Below are 18,883 nucleotides of genomic sequence, written 5' to 3'. Positions count from 1 at the left end.
AAGTGAGCATGTCCTTGAATGGAAAGGTAATGTACCACGCTCAAGGGTAAGTTTATTTTATACCTTAGAGATCAAAAGTTTATAGCTAAAGTTTGTATATTCCATCTGGTTCATGTCCTTGATGGTATTCGCTAATGATCTTCTAGAAATTCCCCACGAAAGGAAATTATTTTTTCTATAGATTTTCTTCTATTACGCATCCTATATCCATTCCTCCTTACATAATATCTCTTATGGAGCTAAGGGAATTAAAGGAACAACTGATGGACTTGCTCAATAAAGGAGTTATCATGCCAAGTACATCCCCATGGGTTCTCCGGTGCTCTTTGTTCGAAACAAAGATTGATCTTTGTTGATGAGTATTGACTATAGGTAACTAAATAAAGTCACTATCAAGAATAAATACCCTCTTCCATAGTTTGATGACTTGTTCGGCTAGTTATATGGCGCCAAATGCTTTTCCAAGATCCACTTGTGATTCGATTATCATTAGCTTCGAGTCTAGGATAATAATATCCCAAAAATAGCATTTAGGATGATGTACGGACATTTTTAATTCCTCGTCATGTATTTCAGGCTAAAAAATATCCCAGTAGACTTTATGGATCTTATGAATAGTGTCTTAAAAACCATTCTTGGATGAATTTGTGATTGTGTTTATAGATGACATCCTGATATATTCACGGTCGAAAACCGAGCATGCAGACCACTTGCAAGCTGTATTACAGACTCTCTAGGACTACATGTTATATGCTAAATTCACTAAATGTGAATTTTGACTAACTTCTATAGCTTTTCTTGGTCATGTTATTATCAGTGATGGTATCAAGGTTGATGGCAAAGAGATTAAAGCTATGTGACTTGGCTGAGGCCCTTGAATTCAATAGATGTTCATAGCTTTTAGGCTTTGCATCATATTACCAAAGGTTTGTAGAGGGATTCTCCTCTATCTATGCACCACTAAAATAATTAACACATAACGCAGCTAAGTTTCAATTGACTGAGGCATGCGGACAGATTTTTCAGGAGCTAAAGAAAAGCCTTGCCACGACATATATCTTGACACTTCGATAGCACCGAGGGTTAGGTTGTATATTATGATGCCTCAGGAATCGACCTAGGTTGTGTTATTTACAACATGGTAAGGTTATCACATATGCCTTTAGGGAATTGCGGTAACATGAACAGAAATATCCTATGAACAATCTTGAGTTAGCCGCAATTGTCTTTACCCTAAATATTTGGTGGCATTATCTATACGAGGTTCATATTGATGTTTTCACTGAGTACCAGAGCCTTCATTATTTATTTAAGTAGAGGGAGTTGAACCTACGACAAAGAAGATGGCTAGAATTACTAAAGGACTATGATATTGACATTTATATCATCCCGACAAAGCTAATGTTGTTGCTGATGTGCTTAGATGGAAGTCCATGGCTAGTCTAAGCCATGTTTAAGATGATAATATCAAAATGACTAAATATCTATCCCAGCTAGCTAGATTTTATGTGCGAGTGGTAGACGTAGAGGGTGGAGGCATTGTCATTCAGAAAACAGTAGAATCCTCCTTTCTTAGTGAAGTTAAAGAATGATAGCATAAGAATCTTGAGCTTGTGAAAATGAGAAAAGTATCCCACAATAACGACAACATTATTTGAGCTAATTAAAAATGAAGTCCTTAGATACTAGGACCGCTTGTGTGTACCAACAGTCGAAGTGCTCTGCAATAAGATTATTTTAGAGACCCATTATTCCAAATATGCAAGTCTATTGTTCAAATGGAATGAAAAAAGATATCACGAAGATGGTAGCCCAATATCCCAACTGCCAGCAAGTTAAAGTAGAACATCAGAAACCTAGAGGCCTAACTCAGTATATTGATCTTCCATTATAGAAATGGCACATGATAAGTATGGACTTCATCACTGGTTTGTGTCGCACTCCACAAAGATATGATTCTTTTTAGGTAATTGTTGATAGGCTGACGAAATTTGCTTATGTATTGCAAGTCAGAATGACATATTCAGCCATAGATTATGCCAAGCTCTACATTTGAGAGATTATTCTCCTTCACGAAGTTCCATTATCTATTATATCTAATCGAGGGGCTGAATTTATAGTACATTTTTTAGATCTTTTTAGAAGGGTCTATGTACTCCAGACAATCTTAGCACCACTTTTCATCCACAAACATATGGATAGACAGAGCATACTATTCAGACCCATAAGGATATATTACGTGCCTACATGTTGGAATTTAAAGGAAGCTAGGATGATCATCTACCTCTTATTGATTTTGCTTATAATAACAGCTTCCAAGATAGTATTCAAATGGCTCTTTATGAAGCACTATATGGGCAAAGGTGTAGCTAACCGATCAATTAGTTCAAGGTGATGGAAGCACAGGTTGCTAGGTCCTAATCTAGTCTAGCTAGTGATGGAAAAGGTAAAGCTTATTAGAGACAGGCTGCATACAACACAGAGTCACCAGAAGTCCTATGCAAATATTCAACAATGAGACTCAGAGTTTTATGTAGAAGATTGGGTTTTCTTGAAAGTATCGCCTACGAAGAATGTCATGTGATTTGGAAAGAAAGTAAAGCTTAGTCTCGGGTATGTTGGACCTAGTGTTTTAAAAAAACATTTTCGGGGCAAACCTCGGAGCGGGGCACATCAAAAATGCTTTGTGGCGCAAATTAAAGGTGTAGATCCATAGAGCGTAAGTCCTATAATTTGGGGCGTAAGCCTCTGGCATAAAAACATAAGTACTGGGCATAAAAACTAAGCCCCGAGCGTGAACTTTTTTTTTTGATTTTTAATCAATTTTTTCTTTAAATCATATTTTTTATTGTTGGTGTAATGATATTTATATTTTATGGTATCATATTTTTTAGATTTTAGTAATTTATTCTAAAATATATAAATTAACTCATATAGAAAATGACATTGCGATAAATAATTTTTTAGATAATCATGTGTGAAATTGATAGGATAGATCTTTCATAGCACCATGTTCCTGAGACAACTTTATTCATTGTTTTTATTACTCTTACACTTTTTTTCTTTCTTATTCTTTAAAATATGTAAACAATAATCAATGCAAATATTAATTGAGGGTGAGAACTGAGAAGAACTAGCAATGTGAAGATGGATGATAACTTATCTTAAAGATTATTTTGGCTATTATCATAATAGTAATTATAATATTTTTTTCAATATTATTAATTATGAATACCTTTCTCAAATAATAATTATGATATTGTTTTTATATTATTTGTAATTTATTAAATTTATTTGTAAAATCATTAACAGTTTTACTTTTGCTTATTTCTAAGTAATAAAATTATAAAATTCAATATAAATGAGAGGCACACCCCGTAGATACATGAGACTTACGCCCCATGTCTCGAGTCTTACGCCTTACCCATACTTCATAAAATGCCTCGTCTTACGCCCCCGCCGACACTGGTTGGATTGTATAACATTATTGGAAGATTGGTAGGGTGGCACACAAGCTTTATTTTCCTTCAAAATTTGAGGCAGTCCATCCTATGTTTTATGTTTCTATGTTGCAGAAAGACATTGGAGATCCTTACCATATGCCCATTGAGGATATTCACATTACTGAAGACTTATCTTATGCAAAGGTACGTGTAGGTATTTTAGATTAGCAAATTAGAATGCTTCGAAATGGATTTTGTGAAAGCATTATGGCGGAATAATAACATCAAGGAAATAACTTGGGAAGACGAGGATAAAATGATGAAGAATTACCCCCATCTATTTATGACTTAAGGTGAGTCGCATTTCAATATAACCACTTTTATGCACTAGCAGGCTGACAGGATTCAGAGGCATCCCCAGATGTTGTCATAGGTATATTGACAATATATTCTCATGTTTTTATATATTGATAGATCCCTTCTCTACATTTTCATATATTACTCCATATATATCTAGTAATCTTGACATGAGATTTGAGGCGTTGCCACGGTCAGTTGAGGTGTCTACGTCATTTGGTAGCTCTATTATAGCTAGTCATATTTATCGAGGTTGTACAGTATTAATTAATGACCCTCCAAGATCCCATGATTTAGTTAAATTAATTATGCTAGACTTCGATGTAATTATGGGTATGGATTTATTGGAAGCTTGTTATTGCTAATATTGATTGTCGTGCAAACATGGTCCAATTTCAATTTCCAGCTGAGCCTGTCCTTGAATAGAAAGGTAATGCAGCCACACCCATGGGTAAGTTTATTTTAGACCTTATGGCTCAAAAGTTTATAGCTAAAGGTTGTTTCTACAATATACTTCATGTTAGGGATATATATAAGGAGCCAGCGACTCTTCAGTTAGTTCCTATTGTGAATGAATTACTGATGGTATTCCTTGACGATCTTCCAAGAATTTCCCACAAAAGGGAAATTGATTTTGCTATAGATTTGCTTCTGATACACTGCATATATCCATTCCTCCTTACAGAATGGCTTTTGCAGAGCTAAGAAAATTGAAGGAACAACTGAAGGACTTGCTCAATCAATGCTTTATCAGGCCAAGTACATCCCCATGGGGTGCTCCGGTGTTCTTTGTTCGAAAGAAAGATAAATCCTTGCCGATATGTATTGACTACATGCAACTAAATAAAGTCTCCATCAATAATAAATATCTTCTTCCATGGATTAATGACTTGTTCGGCCAGTTACAATGTGCGAAATACTTTTTCCAAGATTGACTTACGATTTGGTTACCATTAGATGTGAGTCGGGGATAATGATATCCCAAAAATAATATTTAGGATGAGGTATGGCCATTTTGAAGTCCTCGTCATGTCTTCTAGTCTTACAAATATCCCAGGAGTCTTTATGGATCTTATGAATCGGTCTTCATAATATTCTTGGATGAATTTTTTATTATGTTTATTGACGACATCTTGATATATTGACGGTCGGAAGCCAAACATACAGACCACTTGGGAGATGTATTATAGAATCTCCAGGACTACATGTTATATGCTTAATTCACTAAATATGAGTTTTTGCTAAGTTTTGTAGCTTTTCTTGGTCATGTTATTGTCAATAATGGTATCAAGGTTGATGACAAAATGATTGAAGATGTGATGACTTGTACGAGGCCATTGAATTCGATAGAGGTTCATAGCTTTTTAGGCTTGGCAGGGTATTATCAAAGGTTTGTGGAGGAATTCTCCTCCATCTCAACACCACTAACAAAACTTACACATAAGGCATCTAAGTTTCAATGGACTGAGGCATGCGGATAGAGTTTTCAGGAGCTAAAGAAAAGGCTTACCACAACATCTATCTTGACTCTTCGGGACGGCATCGAGGGTTATATTTTAGATTGTGATGCCTGAAGAATTTTTCTAGGTAGTGTTCTTATGCAACATCGTAAGATTATATCATATGCCTCCAAACATTTGTGGAAACATGAATAGAACTATCCTACACATGATCTTGAGGTAGCAGAAGTTGTCTTTGCCCTAAAGATTTGGTGGTATTATCTATACGGGGTTCATATTGATATTTTTACCTACCACCAAAGCCTTCAGTAATTATTTAAGAAGAGGGAACTAAACCTACGACAAAGAATAGGGCTAATTACTAAAGGACTATGATGTTGGCATTTTATATCACCCCGACAAAGTTAATGTTATTGCTGATGCGTTAGCTGGAAGTCCATTGGTAGTCTAAGTCATGTTGAAGCTGATAAGGTCAAGATGATCAAAGTTTATTCCATCTAGCTAGTTTGCAGGTGTTATTGGTAGACGCAAAGAGTGAAGGTACTTTCATTCAGAACACAAAAGAATCCTCCTTTGTTACTAAAGTGAAAGAGAAACAACACGAGGATCTTGTGCTTATGAAATTAAGGGAAAGTATTCCACAGTAGTGACAACCTTTAGTTGAGCTAACTGGGGATGGAGTCCTTAGATACCAGTGCCACTTATGTGGAGACCAATTATTCTAGACATAAAGTGCACCCTGGAGCGACAAAGATGTACTGGGACCTTTGACATATGTTTTGGTGGAATGGCATGAAAAAAGATATCGCGGAGATGGTAGCCTGATTTCCCAACTGCCAGCAAGTTAAAGCAGAACATCAGAGGCCTGGAGACCTAAATTAGTATATTGAACTTTCATTTTGGAAATAGGATACGATAAATATGGACTTCATCACTGGTTTGCCTCGCACTCTACAGAGGTATGATTCTATTTTGAAAATTGTTGATAGGCTAATGAAATTTGCTCATTTATTGTCAGTCAAGACGACATATTCAGCTAAGGATTATGCCAAACTCTACATTCTAGAGATTGTTCGCCTTCATAGAGTTCCATTATTTATTATCTATGATCGAGGGTCTCATTTTACAACACATTATTTATACCTTTTAAGAAGGTCTAGGATCTTCGATAAATCTTAGCATAACTTTTCATCTGCTAACTTATTGACAGGCAGAGCGTAATATTCAAACTATTGAGGATATGTTATGTGCCTGCATATTGGATTTTAAAGGAAGTTGGGATAATCATCTACCTCTTATTGAGTTTGCTTATAGTAACAACTTCTAAGCTAGTATTCAGATGTCTCCTTATGAAGCACTATATGGGCGAAAATGTAGGTCACTGATCGATTGGTTTGAGGTTGAGGAAGTAGAGTTTCTAGGTCTTTATCTAGTCCAGCAAGTGATGTAAAAGGTAAAGCTTATTAGAGACCGGCTGCATACAGCACAGAGTCAGCAGATGTTTGATAATGAGACTCAAAGTCAAACGTAGAAGATTGGGTTTTATTAAAAGTTTCGCCTAAGAAGGGTGTCATGCAATTTGGAAAGAAAGAAAAGCTCATTCCTAGGTACGTTGGAAAATATAAGATTAATCGGAGGATTGGTGGGGTGGCATATGACTTTGATATGACTTCAAAATTTGAGGCAGTCCATCCTTTATTTTATGTTTTGATGTTGTAGAAGTGCATTGGAGATCCTTTATGTATTACGCCCATTAAGGATATTCGCATTGTTGAACACTTGTCTTATGCGGAGGTATTTGTAGCTATTTTAGATTGATAGGTAATAAAGCTTTGAACTATAGAAGTGGCTTCTATGAAAGTGTTATGGCAAAATAAAAACATTGAGGAAATGACTTGGGAAGACGATGAAGAAATGATAAATAAGTACCCCCATCTATATACAAATTAAGGTGAGTCGCATTTCATAATGTGCAATTATTTCTTTACATCAACTTAATTGGATTATAAATGACTTGAAAGTGCAATTTATATGTCTTATTGAGAGATAGATATACAAAGCCTAGTAGTTGGAACTTTCAGAATTTGATTTAAGGTTTGAAAATGTAGGAAATATAGCCTCGCAAATAACGTTTAGCATGAAAAAAAATTCAACGAAGGAATTTCCTCAATCCATTCACAGATGAATGTTCTTAAGGGGGGAGAATGTGAAACTCCATATTTTTTCTTACATAATAAACATAGCGTGGTGTGGTTACATAAGGTGTATATGACTTGGTATAGTACATCGGAAGAATAATACTGTAAATGTGTGGTAATATCAAAGAACTAAACTAAACTTTTAGATCAAAGGAATCCATTTAATAAATATTCGGGTTTAAAGAAATGGTTCGGGTAGTACTCCGCCCGTTCAAAAAGTTTAGATTAACTTGAACCTTCAGGATAAGACTAAGAGTGTCTATTGTGCAAAGAATAATATTCTTTGAGGTATTATAAATCACAATGGTCGTATGTTAAGTTTTGAAGTTAAGCAAGTTGCGAAATAAAGGTCGGCAAAAATTATTGTATGTTTCTCTAATAAATTTTCAAAACCTTAGGTCAAATTTCTCAAATCATTATCTGAGTATATAATGAGCTATGGAGGCGACAACCTATTAAAATGAAGGTCTACGAGTCTAGTTTGCAAAAAAAAATCTAACATCAAACTGACATCGTAGTAAAGAGTTATGCATGTTTTACTGCAAATTGTCTGGGCTAAAACCGGGTCGCGAACTGATGAGTCAAAAACTGGTACAAGTGACCAATTCGACATTTTAAGATCTCAAAAAAATTATTTTCAGTTCCTAAACAGTGAAAAATCTTAATGGAGGGTTCAAATGGTGTTCTTGAGTGGTAAAGGTATGTTTTTAGTGATTTCTGTAGTTAAAGTTTGCCCCCATGCCTAGAAATGTTATCTCAACGCGTGAAAATCATTTTTCCCTTCTATTAGCTGCATTTGGAGCTTTTTTTTAAGATAAAGCTTTGTTGTTTGGTATTTCTTCAAGCTTTACACTTATTTTGCCAATGTAATCATCTCATGACTCTTTTATGATCGTTTTTACGAAGTTCTATGGACGTTTCTTCAAGTTAGGATCCTATAGCAAATCATTCGATTTAAATTCAATTATAAATTGTTTATAGGTGCATATAAGCTCCATTTATAGAGTGTTTGTGAATCTTAGGGCGTAAGGAACAACTTTCATAAAGGAATTAAGGGCATTCGGACATTCGTTGGAAAGGTATGTTAAGGCTAAGCTTCATCCTTTTTCTAGCATAAATCCTGAAAAATTTCTAAAACGTCAAATGCGATATTTTACTATTCTATTGCAAGAAAGACCTTCTATGAAAGGCATTGGGATCACAACTGTAGTGTTTTCATGATGCTATTGTGTTGATATTCCACTCATTCAATTAAATAGAGTATTTGGCATCTATATGTCATTTTGTCGTCTTTCTTGACTGTATGTCCATATGTATGAATTCTTATTCTTCTTAGGGTGGTGTAACTTAAAAATATTATAAAAGACATTTAGTATTTACAACCGATCCTTCTTCTTTGCTGAAGTATATTTTGAAAAACTTTAATGTAATACGTAGATTCCAAAAACTCTCAATATAATTTTTGTGTTTAAACTACTAAAACACTTGGTTTTTGAAATATTTTCTATTAGAAATTATCAAGGGTATAGGAACAAGTGAAGCACCATAAACCTTTTATGAATATCTTCAGGATTAAGTTATCTTTCTAAAAGTCGATCTAAGTTTTCAAGCTTATTCATAAAAATATATGGTTCCACGAGGAATTTGCATGTTATATGGAAGTGAATATGAGATTATGAAAATAAGAGTACCAATGAGCGAAGATTGACTAAGTTCTTGTGATGGCCTACTATGTGCATTCAAAGTTCATATCATACATGACATGTTATGCATGGACTCCAAGCTAGAATTAGTGGGAAGGGGACCTGTTTTCCCAGAAGACTATATATATTGTACAAATGGCCACAAATTGGCAATATGATGCTGGTTAGCTCCAGAAGAGACCACCATTGCTAGCATTTAGTCAGGTATGTAATGCATTTGCATCAATATATATATGTATTCACAACATATGATTACACAAGCACACCATGCATATTTGATTACTATGAGGTCGAATGTCCGCCATGGAGGCTAACAGAGTTTCAGTGTCAGGTGATATCTCTATTACCCTTTTTGCAGCAACTATTTATGATTCTACTTTTTGCCTTACATACCATTACACTTTTATTCATACTGACGTTCTGTTGCTTGGGGAAGATGCATTTTAGTTTCGTGCATGTAGGTCCAGGTAGGGATTTTGATCGACCCCTCCACTAAGATTTTAAATTTCAACTGTGAATTGGTAAGCTCCACCTCTTCCTAGAGCTTTCATAGGATGCTTACTTTTGTTGTATAGTTTGGGTATAGTCGGGGCCTTTTCCATAAAATTCTTATGAAACTCTTCGAGGCTAAATTGGACACCATATTCTGGGAGTCTTTTTGTAATTTTCAGTCTCCAGCCCATAGGCTTGGCATGTATATATATGTGTATGGATATATGTCTTCAGTTGCGGCCTCGTCGCCTAGCTAGTTCTTTTTTATTTTGGCTTGTCTACCATTGCTTATATGATGTTTTGTTATTCAGGTCATGACTTTAACAGTCCAGGCTTAGTATTTAGATGTTGTGCTGCCCTATCTTTTGGAGCCATATGTTAGTTGGGTAGTATGTTTTAATGGATAATTCAATCGAATAAGGTATCAAGTACCTTTCGCGCCTCCCCTAGTTTGGGGCGTGACAACACCATAAAATTATTGCCTATAAATTTTAAAGGCAAACACCACTGCCACCAACTTGAGATGGCGAGTCGGGTAGTTCTTCTCATGAACTTTAAGTTTCCTAGAAGCATAAGCTATGACTTTACCATATTTCATCAATACACAACCAAGAGCTATTCTGGAAGCATCGTAATACACCACAAAACTATTTAAACCTTCTGGTAGGGTCAAAACCGGGTGTATAGTAAGCCGAGTCTTCAACTCCTGAAAACTCTGCTGACAAGAATCGCACCACTGAAACTTGACTTTCTTCTAAATCAATCTGGTCAAAGAAGAAGCATTAGAGGAAAACCCTTCTACAAATTGCCTGTAGTAACAAACTAAACCCGAGAAATTCCTGATGTCTGAGGGAAAAGAGGTCTAGGACAATTCTTAACCACTTCGGTCATTTGAGAATCAACCTATATGCCCTCTCAAAAACAATATGACCAAGGAACTCTACTAACCTCTTAAAAATTCACACTTATTGAATTTAGTAAACAACTAACGGTGCTTTACAATTTGCAAGACAATTATCAAATGGCGTTCATGCTAATCCTCCCTCGAGAATAAATTAGGATGTGATCTATGAAGACGATGACAAACATATCCAAATAATGTTTGAACACCCTGTTCATAAATCTATAAAAGCTGCAGGAGCATTTGTTAGTCCAAAAGACATAACCACAAATTCATAGTGATCATACAGTTTTGAAGGCCATCTTTGAAATGTCATATTCTTTAACTCTGAGTTTGTGATAGCCTGAAATGAGGTCTATCTTAGAGAAGAAAATTGCACCCTGAAGTTGATAGAATAAGTCACCATTCTTGGGGATGGGATACTAATTTTTTTATTATGACCTTGTTCAACTAATGATAATCAATGCACATTCTGAGCGAACTATCTTTCTCTTAGATAAAGAGAACAGAAGCACCCCATGGAGAGATGTTGGGTCTGATGAAATCTTTATCTAGAAGGTCATTTAACTTATATTTCAACTCTATAAGCTCAGATGAAGCCATTCTGTAAGGAGGTATAGAGATAGGCGGGGTATCTGGAAGAAGGTCCATTGCAAAGTCAATTTCCTTTTCAGGATGTCTGGAACAGGCCGAAGAGTTAGGGTTTCAGCACTATAATCCTTAACTTGAACTAGATGATAAATACAACTTTTGGAAGGAAATTATATTTTTATTCGTAAGGTAAGAGAAAAATTGACCTATAGACGCTAAGGTACTACTTTTAAATGACTTGCTCATTAAGAAACTAAAATTTTACGACTTTAGCTCTACAGTTGACTGAAGCATAAGATGAGTATAACCAGTCCATGCCAAGAATGATGTCAAAATAGAGCATATCTAGCTCTACTAGATCAACTGAGGTAATTTTCTAAAAAACTAAGACCGCGAAATTAACCCATTTAGCTAAGACAGACTCACCAATAGGAGTATAAATTGGGAAAGGTTCTGACAGGATTTTGGGACTAACATCAAAATTCATAGCAATATAAGGAGTCACGAAGGAAAGACTTTCTCATCGATCTAACAATGCATAAACATAAAACTGAAAGTCTCGTAACATACCAGTGACCACATCAGGGGAATCCTTCTGATCTTGCTGAGTTTGAAGAGCATAAAACCTTCCTTGGCATTGTCTGCCACCCATACTAGAAGAGGTACCATGTTGAGTCGAACGACCTGCTGCAGCACTAGGCTGAGTCAAGGGGCGAACATCCCTGCACTGACTATAAGCCAATGGAAATCCCTCAATCTATGACCCATCTTACCAGGCCCAAAACAACAACTAGTACTGGTCATACATTCTCTTGAGTGATTCTTACAACACTTCCAACAAGTCGGGAAAGAGAGACCACTAGAAACTTAGAGCTTAGAGCTTGGTGTTCTATCTTTGTTAAACTTGGGCACCGTAGCACTAGAAGAAGATGGGGCCTATTAGAAACCTTTTGTCAAAACTTAGAACGACTACAACCTCCTGATTTCTTATGAGAGTAGTCCACACTATCTGTTTGAACCCTCTTATTATCACTATCACTATCTTGACATTTTTCTCCTCAATTTATTGGGCATGAGTCATCAAACGGGAGATATCCATCCCATTGATCAACATCGTAGTTCTGCATTCTATCGCCACCATCTAAGGAACATTAATGAAAAACTTACTCATAAGAGCTCTAGTGGTAGCCACTATTGTCGGAGCATACTTTGAAGGTTGGGTGAACTTCAAATAGTACTCTTATAGTCATGTTACCCTATTTAAAATTTATGAACTCTTGGACCTTTGCTTCCCTTAGCTCAAGTGGAAATAACTTATCCAAAAAAATGCCCTCAAACTTATCACAATCAAAGGGTCCTGCATCATTATCCCTATCATCTTTTTATTTCTTATACCAAATCTGAGCCACTCCTTTTAATCGATATGCGGCTAAGTACGCACTCTCCTATTGGAGTGAAATCCATGATCTTCTTGATCCCGTCAATAAACTTTTGTGGATCTTCATCCATCTTAGAACCATGAAACTATAGAGGGTTCATCCTAGAGAAGTCCCCAAATCTAGTAGAAGCTTTGTTGCCAATAAGATTGATCGGGCCACAACCTCTCGATTTGCTTGAGCAGTCATAGCTCGGGATAGCACCTAAAATGCAGCCCTAAACTCAACATGAGACAATTGGTTAGCTAAAGGGTTTGGAAAGTTTGTTTTCAACAATTTTTGGATACTACTCAAAAAGGGTGCATAATCAATTATCTAAAGGATAATATGGATGAATTGTCTAACTTTTAAGGTCTCCTTCTTTTCTTGGAAAACAAATGTTCCTGTGGCAACACTCCTAGCCAATTGGAACAACTCTGTTGATCCTAATTGTAATTATTGTATAATTCCCTTATCTCAGATTATGGAGCATCTTTTTATAAAAGGAAAAAATTTTAATAAGGTCTAGGATTACTATATGAATGGAGTAGGACTTCAAGGGCCATGGATTCAGATTAAGAAAACAGTTTTAAAATGGTGGGAGTCATCTGGAAATGCCAAGATTAATTTGTTTTTCAGGTTGCTCCTATAGTGATAGTGTGGTTCGTAAAGGAAAAATACAATGGAATATATGAGGTTTCTCAATAGGAAATATGATTTATGACATTAATATCATTATTCACAAATTGGTTAAAACTATGTACCCATGGATGCAGGATATACCAGTTGCATGGACACTGATGGTGCACTATTTTGAGAAGTACAAGCTACTTATAGGGTACAAAATGTTTAGATAGATACCTGCTACATAAATGAGGATTCTAAAGGAAGTCCTTTGCTAACCTCTACTACATTTTGTGTTAGGAATGAGAATTTAGACATAGTAGGTGTCAAAGGAATGAGGACTATTGACACTACTAACCTACTTATAGGAGCTACTGCTATTAGAAAGGGTCTATCTTTCTGCTAGAATAGGTAGTTCACCTATTGGATGGTGTTTTAGATATCCCTTGGAGAGTGACAATGGAGTTCAACTCTATAAACATAATAAGAGAAGGAAAGTATGTTCAGATTCAGCTCTTTCAAAAGAAAGAGAACACTCTCTCAGATTATTTTGCTAACCTAGCTTTTAACTTTGCTGGTACATTCATACAAACAGTTTCCAAGGAATTCCATCTTCTAGAAAGAGGATCACTAATCTAGACAAACATAGTGTACAATACATCAGAAGGATACCACTTAACAGAAACACTACAAGATAAGTAAAGAGCATAGAAAAAGTCAAAGTTTAAAAGGTTTTAAAGTTCTCTAAGACACAATTCGCAAGCGCAGAACATTATGATAACTTCATTGATGGAGTCTTGTTAGACGACTATATAAATCAAGATGAGTTAGACGAGAAGAATAATGGAAGAAGAAGATGAGAAGCTGCAGGTGCAGCAGACTAAGAAGAAGCAGAGGAGATGTTGCAGAGAAGAAGAGAAAAGAAGAGAAGATCACATTGCTCTCAATAGTCACATTATGAATACACACTCTCATCATTCATGTGGTGTGAGTGAGTTGTATTTATAGAGTTAGAGTAGTTAGTTACAAGTCACTATCAATCTATAACTAACCTCTAACAAATTTCAACTAGCTCTAACAAATTATTAACCATGGTAGCTTGTATATGGTTAACACTCCCCCTCAAGCTCATGGTTTGAACAAGTTCATGACTCCAAGCTCATTCACCAGCAGCTAATGTTGTTCCTTGCCAAGACTTTTTGTGAGCAAGTCAGTTAGTTGATCCTTGGTGTGTTTGAATTCTATTTTCAACATTCCTTGGTTGATCTTTTCTCTTACAAAGTGACAATCGATGTCTATGTGTTTGGTTCTTTCATGGAAGATAGGATTAGCAGCAATCTGAATAGCTACTTTGCTGTCACACACCATGGTTATAAGAAGCTCAATATGTATGCCAAGTTCTTCAAAAAGCCCTATAAGCCATGTAACTTCAGCAGCACAGTGAGCCATGCTCCTAAACTCAGCTTCAGCTGAGCTTCTGGATACAGTCTCCTGTTTCTTAGATTTCCAGGATATCAAGGCTCCACCAAGCTTGACCAAGTAACCAGTTATAGACCTTCTTATTTCCAGGAAGCTTCCCCAATCTGAGTCACAGTAGGCTAGAAGCTTGTTGTTGTCTTCTGCTGGCATTAGTAGTCCAAGACCAGGGGCTTCTTTTATGTACCTAACTACTCTCAATGCAGCTTCCATGTGAGACTCTTTGGGGTAGTTCATGAACTGACTCAGAACCTAAACTGAGAAGGCTAAGTCAGGTCTAGTCATGGTCAGATATAGAAGTCTTCCTACTAGTCTTTGGTACCTATTGGGATCTTGCAGTTTGTGATCTTCATGTCTCTCATTACCTGTACCTCCAATACACTCATCATATTGTGCATATTTGAGCTTCTGATTCTGTTCCAAGGGAGTTGCTGCAGGTTTAGCTCCCGCTAGACCACACTCAGCTATTAGTTCAAGAGCATATTTCCTTTGAGACATGTGAATCCCTTTGCTTGATCTGGCACAGTCAATCCCTAGGAAGAATTTGAGCTCTCCTAGATCCTTCATCTTGAACTCCTTCTGTAGATCTTTTCTAGTGTCTCTGGTGATATCCTGGTTACTACCAGTGATCAAAAGATCATCTACATATACCAGCACAATGAGTATATCATGTTTATCATATCTAGTGAAGAGTGAGTAGTCATAGTGACTTTGATGAAATCCCAACTGAAGCAAAGACTGTGTTAGCTTGAAGTTCCACTACCTTGGTGCTTGTTTGAGACCATATAGAGACTTATGGAGTTTGCAGACTTTAGTGTTCTCCCCCTGTCTAGCAAACCCAGGAGGAATGGTCATGTAGACATCCTCTAACAGATCACCATTAAGGAAGGCATTGTGAACATCCATCTAATGGATGAGCCAACCCTTAGAAGCAGCAAGTGCTATGATGGATCTCACAGTAACCATTTTGGCCACAGGGCTGAAAGTTTCCCCATAATCGAGCCCCTCCTATTAGATATAACCCTTAGCAATTAGCCTGGCCTTATACCTCTCCACTTTACCTATAGATTTGTATTTCACTTTGTAAATCTATCTGCAGCCAATAGGCTTCTTACCAGGAGGAAGATCTACCAGACTCCAAGTGTTGTTGTCCATCAAGGCATTTATTTTCTGCTGCATTGCAAGGATCCACTGAGGGTCAAGAGCAGCTTCATGATAAGAAGAGGGCTCTGAAATAGCTGAGAATGTCTTGATGCAGGAGATGTAAGAAGGAGATAAGTGTTTGTAGCTAACAAAGTCAGAAACTAGAAACAGACAAGAGTGACTTTTGGATTGAGTAATAAAATCCTGAAGCTAGATAGGAGGTTTGGTTGATCTGGATGACTTTTTGGTAGGAACTGCTGGAGGAGATGGAGAATCTGGAGGAGTAAGTGGTAGTTGAGAGTCTGGAGGAGGAACAGCAGGTGACAGGCTAATAGGGGGATGATCATTATCAGGTTGTACAAGAGTTAGGATAGGAAAGATGGGATTGGATGAGGTTTGAAAGTCTCTAAAAGGGAACATGTCTTCTTTAAACACAACATGTCTGTTCACAAACAAGGACTTAGTATGCAGATCATATATGAGGTACCCCTTTTGAGACAAAGAGTATCCCATAAGCACAGCAGGTATGGCTCTAGGAGAGAACTTATCTGTGATGACTGGACAAGTAGCATAACACAGGCAACTAAAAATTTTGATATGAGAGAGGGATGGAGGATGTTGATACAGTAGCTCAAAGGGAGACTTATAAGACAACAGTTTAGATGGAAGTCTATTAAGGATATAGACAGCTGTGGTAACACATTCTCCCCAAAACTGCAAGGGTACTGATGCCTAGAACCTCAAGGCTCTTGCCATGTTTAAGATAGTTTTGTGCTTTCTTTCTACCACACCATTTTGCTGAGGAGTGTATACACATGTGGTTTGATGACATATTCCCAGAGTTGACAGCTTGGACTGAAAGGCTGTGCTCATGAATTTAGTCTCATTATCAGTTCTAAGCACTTTGACAGAAGTTGAAAACAGATTATGGACTTGAGCAAAAAAATGTCTCATCACAACTATAGTATCAGATTTAGCTGTGAGAAGAAATAGCCAAGTGAATCTGGAGTAGTCATCTACTACAGTAACAAATTATTTCATTCCATTATGAGTAGGTACTCTATATGGACCCCAGACATCACAATGCACCAAGTCAAAGAGTGCCTGTGAAGTGTGATTGCTTACAGGAAAAGGAATTTTTGTTTGTTTTGCTAATGGACATGCTGTACAAGGTGAGATGTCAGAGATATCTACTCTTGCAAGACTAGAGGACCTTCTTATTACATCAATAGGAGCATTTCCTAACCTGCTATGCCACAGTGTACTGGAATCAGAACTACTACCATATACAATACTAGTAGAAGTACTGCATCTCCTCTGAGTAGGATCAGTATGGTGGAAGCCTTCCTTGAGAATATAGAGTCCTTCATCTTCTCTACCAATACCCTTGAACTGTCCACTGTAGAGATCCTGAAAGACATAGAAATCAGGAAAGAAGGTTGTCATACATTAAAGCTCCTTAGTTAGTTGAGACACAGATAAGAGATTGCATTTGAAATCAGGAACAAAGAGAACATTGTCAATAACTTGATCTCCAAAGACTTTTGTGCTGCCAATATGAGACACTAATGCAACATTTCCTGTTGGTAGTAGTACCTGCCTTCTTTCAGGCTTAGACACTGAGGTATATTTATCTAGTGATGACAGATGAGATGTCATATGGTTAGTGGCTCCTGTGTCAACTATCCAGTCCTTATTCACATATTTGGACACTAGTGTTGATAAAACTCTACCTGTTGTGGCTGCTTTGGCTGAATTCTCTCCACCAGTGTCACTGCCTTTGGTTAGTAACTGCATTATTTGCTGATATTGTTCTTTTGTGAAGAAAGTTGCAGGTGACTTGTATGCTGCATTAGGTTCTTCATTTTATGATAAGCCTGCACTTTGAGCAACTGTAACTTGGTTAGCAAATGAACTAGAGCTAGGTGTAGAACTATCAGTTTTCTTCTTGGATCTCCAGCCAACTGGATATCCTTTGACCTTGAAACATTGCTCCTTAGTGTGAACTTTGTAGCCACACACCTCACAGGTGATAATAGACTTTTGTGGTTTCTGAGGATTGAACTGAGCTTCATAGTGACTTCTAATTGGATTACCACCACCTCCACCAGGTTGATGACCAGAATTCTCATTACCAACACTATGACCAGTCCCTTTTTGGCTAAACAATGCAGTACTTTCCATCAATTTAGGAAGGCATGATTCATAGTTAGTGTGTTTTATATTCCTTTGACTTTCATGATCCATGACAAGGGAAAAGGCTTTGTTCAGATTTGGAGTTGGAGACTGCATCAAAATATGTCCTCTAACTGCAGAGTAGGTCTCATTTAGTCCCATTAGGAACTCCAGTAACCTTTGATACTCATAATGATCTTGAAACTTCTTAGACTCAAGACATGAACAACCTGGACAAGGCATAATTGAATCATATTCATTCCACAAGCCTTTGAGTTTTGTCTAATAATCTGAAACTGACATGGTTCCCTGACTTAGACCATGAATTTATTTATGGAGTTGATACACATGAGCTCCATTTATCTTGTTGAACCTTTCCTTAAGATTACACCAAACCTTGTGTGCATCTCCTCCATACACCACAGTCCCCAGCAATCCTGGTCGAACTGCATTCATAATCCAAGAGAGGATTACAGCATTACACTTCTCCTAAGCATCAGAAAACTCAGGTCCAAACTTAGACTTAGGATATCTACCATCAATGAATCCAAGTTTACTCTTGCCTATTAATCCAATTCTCATTGATCTACTCCATATCGCGTAGTTCTCTGAACCAACTAGTTGAAGAGAAATTAATGAGCTACCTAGAGTATCATTTTGATGCAAGAAGAGAGGATGATTGTGGCCAATATTTGGTATTACTAGCTCAAATACTACTGTGTTTGAATTGAAGTTCTCAGCACCTAGTGTTCCAGTTGCAGCTTCACCTAGATTCACCATTGAACTTGCTTCGAAACTTAGAATGCTGAAACTTGACTGCGACTGCTGAAACTTGACAGCAACTCAAACACCTTTCAGAGATGAGCACCTACACTTCTCGATTTTTTTGTTTTTTTTTCGTACTT

The sequence above is a fragment of the Solanum dulcamara genome, chromosome 12 (assembly GCF_947179165.1).
Source record: "Solanum dulcamara chromosome 12, daSolDulc1.2, whole genome shotgun sequence".
Classification (NCBI taxonomy): domain Eukaryota; kingdom Viridiplantae; phylum Streptophyta; class Magnoliopsida; order Solanales; family Solanaceae; genus Solanum; species Solanum dulcamara.
Note: the sequence above shows the minus strand (reverse complement) of the source record.